We start from the raw sequence: 6,003 nt of genomic DNA on the forward strand, positions 1-6,003 counted from the left end.
ATACGTCACCAAATTTGTCATCCTGATTTTCAAATACAAGAATTAAAGGTTCAGATAAAATTATAATTGAAAATCGACATTTAGAAAGTATTGAAGACAAAGATGACATGAAAGGTTGCGTTTAGCTGTCCCGGCATGACCACGTGGGTAGGAGGGCCCTGGACTCTTAATCTGAGAGTCGCGAGTTCGAATCCCCGTCACATCAAACATTCCCGCCCTTTCACCCGTGGGAGAATTTTTAATTCATGGTCAATCCCACTATTCTTTGATTGAAGAGTAGCCCAAAAGTTAGCGGTGTGTGGTGATGACAAGCTGCCTTTCCTTTAGTCGTCCGCTGCTATATTAATGACAGTTAGAGCACATGGCTTTCCTGTAGCTTTACGCGAAATTCAAAACAAACAAACAATTATAACACCATGACTACTTGATAGTAGCTAATACACAAAACAAATAAACAATGATAACACCATGACTGTTTGATACAACTAATACACAAAACAAACAAACAACTATAACACCATGACTGTTTGACAGTAACTAATACACATCACTGATGTATGTTCTTCAAATCTATCAATATATATGTTCACCATGGTGATTGAAAGACAACGATAAAGAAAAATATATAATATACATTAACTGATACACATATTTTTCAAACCGAACGTGTCCTATCTGATTTAGAAAACATGTGGAAACATCTTTCTAGTTTCAAAATGTTTATTCAGTATTTCACCTGCTACATTTGGCTAGGTTGTTTTGAATTTTGTACAACGCTACATGTGGGTTATCTGCGCTAATTGTCCTTAACTTAGGAGTTATAGACTAGAAAAAGAAGACATATAATAAACACCACCCAATGTTAACAACTGGGTTACACTTTTACCAACAAACAATGAGACTGATCATCATATTATATCAGCCCCCCCCCCCCAGCTGAACTGAAAGTGTGTTTGGTATGACGGGAGTTCAAATCTGCGTCCTGCAGATTGTGAGAAGAGCGCTCGGAGAACTATTTAAGCTAAGTTTCAGGTTTATTTCAAAATACATACCTTTCAGGTACGTCCACTTTTCAGTTTCAATGATTTCCACCTTATAAGTTTTGTCTGACAATATAACTGAAAAAGAAAGATTATAAAATTGTTTTCATCAATAACTTCATTTCTAACTGGTATATTTATGAATCATTATATACACAGACACACATCAAGATACGTATATAAGACGCGAAGTGAACATTTTTTTTTTTTTTCTAGGGAGAAAACACTATACTTAGAAACTAAAAATTATATTTTATTACAACTTTGTACCCACAAAGAAAACTTAGAAACGTAATATAACTAATTAAAGAGTATAACACCGTCTATAGGTTAAGCCCATACATAATAGATGGGTCTCTTATTAAAGTTCAAAAACTTACAAAATAATATATAAACCCTGGTCTCCTACCAACATTCCATTCCATACCAGAAATTACTATTCTCTAGAATAACTTGAGCATTGACATTAAACGTTGAAAGAAAATAAACACCTTATTACCTAACCCTGAATAACTTCTACTACAGAAACAAAACAAGGCACATACATAGTATCCCATGCGAATGTGTTAAGATCACTTCATTATATTTATAAATCTTTGTATGCCTGTTCATTGTTGTATTAGCCTAATGATGTTATTTACTAAAGCATTAAATATTGACCTGGAAGAAACTGTAATAGAGAGACAGAACGTGATTTAAAATATCGTTTACATTTAGTATGTAGAAGAAGTAAAAATAATGATAATTCGGCCATAGCAGACTATTTACAACAATCATAATTAAAATATTATGAGTGAAGGTAGTCATTTTGGGCTTAACCGTAAGGTATTAGAACCAATGATATCCGTGAAACACTGGAAATATGAAAGAGGAAACAAATATAATGAATCATGAAACAGAGACGAAACTCAAACGTATTCCTTTGTAAGAGACTTCTCATAATGTATTTGTTTTATCTGAGATACACTTGTTAGACACTGTAAAACAATGTTTATAAATGTTATGAGTTGTGTAAGAACTCAACACTGAATTCACGATCCACAGTTTGGTGTTTAAACTACAATAATCATTAGAGGGACGTGAATGTTGTTGATACGTACATCTTCTATAGAAAAAGAGAGTATTTTTGATCTTCAATTGGGGTAAATTTGAGAGGGGGAGAGGAGGAGGTTTTTCCTCTTGTTTACAAATAACACAAATGTTTCAGAAAGATTCTCACTGAAACTTTTAAAGATATATTTTACCTTCTTCATTGGAAGCGAAAGAGACACTTTTCATAATTTTTCGCTGTTTGTAGATCATCGGATTCTAATGAAACAAAAAATATGTATATTTAACCAAAACTTTGTTCCTTTGTTTAAATTTAAGCCAAAGCTACAAAATGGACAAAATGAATTCTATTTCTATTATAATCAAAAATAAAGTATAAATATAATAACATTTTAATTTATAAAGGAAAAGTTATTGATTAATTATGCTTGTTTATTTTGAATTTCGCGAAAAGCTACTCGAGGGCTATGTGTAACAATAGAGAGAAGGCAACTAGTCATCACCACCCACCGCCAACTCTTGGGCTACTCTCTTACCAACGAATAGTGAGATATTCCAGTGCTTAATTAGATATATTTGTATGATATTTACCTGGAATAAATTTATTTTCATCAAATAATCGATATTTGTATAGAGGAGGATGAGCTTTGATGATTATCTAGCCCAAATGTTAGAAATACATTGAACTCATCTTATTTTTAAGTATCACGTATGTAGTTTTAATATTTTCGCCTAGCAATATCTACTCCAAATATTAATGTGTCCTTGATATAAATCTATGATGGTTTGTTATTTTTATAATTTAACGACACTTCGGTGAATATAAGTGGAGAACAAATAATATTAATGTTAAATTATTTTCAACGATAATGAGATTTATCAATATAAATATACGTCCAATATACACTGCTGGCCAAAATCTTAAGGCCAACGAACATAAAGAAAAAAATATGCATTTTGCGTTGTTAGACTCAACCACTTATTTGAGTAAAGCTTCGAAAGATGAAAATAAGAAAATGGAAAACAAAAATAAAACCCTCTTTAGCATCTAATATGGAAAATGTGAACGCTATGAAATTAGCCTAAATACTAGCTGGTCAAAAGCTTCAGATCATATTGAAACGAAGCATTAATCGGTAAACACGTAACGAAATTTAATAATTTATGTTCAAGCAAAAGCGTTGAGAACATTTCCACTGACATCTCCTGTTTTACATTGGGTAAAAACAAGACAAAGGCTAAAAAGCTGACAGAGTTTGAACGTGACAGAATTGTCGAGCTGCAAAAGCAAGGCCTCTCTCAGTGTGCCATTGCAAGTGAGATTGGGCGTTGCAAAACTGCTGTTGAAAATTTCTTAAAAGACCCGAGGGATACGGAACGAGGATTTCATGTGGTCGGCTCAAGAAAATTTCGCCGGCGTTGAGCAGGACGATTCGACGGGTTGTCCGGCAAGACACCAGCCGATTGTCGAACCAGATTAAGGCCCTTACGGACGCAGAATGCGGCTCTAGAACAATAAGACGGTATCTACGAGAAAAAACTTTAACATCTGTAAACGTTTTCAAAGGCCAAGCCTCCTTCCACACCACGAAACAGCTCGATTACACTTTGCTGAGAAGCACCAAACATGGGACGTAGAAAAGTGGAAAAAGGTTTTGTTTTCTGATGAGACAAAATTTAACCTGGATGGTCCAAATGGCTTCCAACGTTACTGGTACGATAATGATATCCCACCGGAGTCAGTTTATACACGACACAATGAAGTAGGTTCTATCATGATCTGGAATGCTTTCTCCTTTTATGGAACAATGGAGCTTCAGGTTATGCAGGGGCGTCAAACAGCAGCTGGCTACATTGTCATGTTGGAGAGAGCATCCTTATTCACTGAAGGCCCTCGCTTGTGTGGAAATGGCTGAATCTATCAGCAGGACAACGCGGCAATCCACAATGCCAATGTCAGGATAAAGAACTTTTTTCATGGCGAATAACGTGATTCCTTTGGACCATTCAGCGTGTTCTCCCGAACTGAACCCCATTGAAAATGTTTGGAGGTGGATGGCAAGGGTAGTCTATAGAAATGGACGTCAATTCGAAACAGTATTTGATCGTCGTGAAGCCATCTTCACTATTTGGAATATCATTCCAGCCAGCCTTCTGCAAACGCTTATATCGACCATGCCAAAGCGAATGTTTGCAGTTATTCGCAATGACGGCCGTGCAACTTAGAACTGAGACCTCTTGTTGGGCATTTCTTACCCTGTTTAGGACTTCTTTTGGGTATTATCTTAAACTTTTGGCCAGCTAATATTTGTGCTAATTTCATAATGTTCACATTTTCCCTATAAAATGCTGAAAAGGTTTTTTATTTTTATTTTTCCTTTTCTTATTTTCATCTTTCGAAGTGCTACTCAAATAAGTGGTTGAATCTAACATCGCGAAATGCATATTTTTTCCTTATGTTCATTGGCCTTAAGATTTTGGCCAGCAGTGTGTATATAAAGATAACATTACTTTGTGTATGTGACAACCTAAGAGAAAATTCGTTAATCACCTGGTCCATCGGAACTTGTAACTTAGTTATAGTTCATACACTTCAGACTGTAAAACACATTTGTTTATTTTTTGTTGATTTTTAAAATATAATAAAATCATTTTAAATATAATAGATTAGTACGTTATAGAACTTAATCTTTAATGTCAAAGAATCAAACTTAAAGTAAATTTGAATTTAGTTCAGAAGAGTGGACTGTATATTCAAATTACAATATACATTTAATATACCAAACCATATATTTCAAGTGTAATATAAATGCAATATGAATAAACGTTTATTTCAAGTGGAAGTACAATTATGAGTAATTAGGTTTATCCGGGGTTCACTATCTAGTTGATCTATATTTTATGTATCAGTAGGTTTGCTGTTTAATTAGGTGTACATACAGAATGTTTTTATGTTTCTCTTATCACTTGTCCAGCATGACTTAGGAATTAAAATAGATTCGCAGTTCGAATTATGTTACTGTAAATTTACTCTCTTGATTTTTCAGGCTGAGAGTTCGGTGAAATCAGGTAATTCGATTACAGTAGCTCATACGTTTGTAGCGGATGGTGTTTACCACCTACTTTCTAGTCTACCACTTGAAAATTAAGGACGAACAACACAGATAACTCTTTTAATCGTTATGTTTTCGTTCGAAGCTACAGTTATATTCACTATTCGTCCTGATTTTAAATATGCAGAACTAGACATGGGTTTGTTTGTTTGTTTTTGAATTTAACCCAAAGCTACACGAGGGTTACCTGTATTAGCCGTTCTTAAGTTAGCAGTGTAAGACTAGAAGAAAGGAAGGCAGCTAGTCAACAACAACCACAGCCAATTCTAGGGCTACTATTCAATCAATGAATAGTGGGATTGACCATAATTTTATAACGCCCCCATAGCTGAAAGAGCGAGCGTATTTGGTGAGAGGGGGATTGGAACCAGCGACCCTCAGGTTACGCGACGAGCGTCCTAACCACCTGGCCATGTCGGCCCGAACAAGACATGGCCTACTTTTGATTTATACATGGTAAGAATAATCGTCCCAGTTTAATAATCACAAAGCTATAACCTTTGAAATAAGTGGAAGTTCTGATACCTCATACAGTATGTTATATTCGTTGGGAAAGTCTAACGTTCCCATAACAACAGATGCTTTTTTTAAGCAGGATTTTAAGGGTTTAATAACTTCTACCTGCTTTGTTTTTTCTGATGATATATTTGAAAAAGAAAGATTATAAAATTCTTGTCATTAAAAACTTCATTTCTGAGAGGCTTCTAACTGATATATTTACGAATTATTATGCACACAATCACACACACACACACACATCAAGATACGTATATCAGACGTGAAGTAAACAATTTTCTTTT

This window comes from Tachypleus tridentatus, chromosome 2, assembly GCF_004210375.1.
Source record: "Tachypleus tridentatus isolate NWPU-2018 chromosome 2, ASM421037v1, whole genome shotgun sequence".
Lineage (NCBI taxonomy): Eukaryota > Metazoa > Arthropoda > Merostomata > Xiphosura > Limulidae > Tachypleus > Tachypleus tridentatus.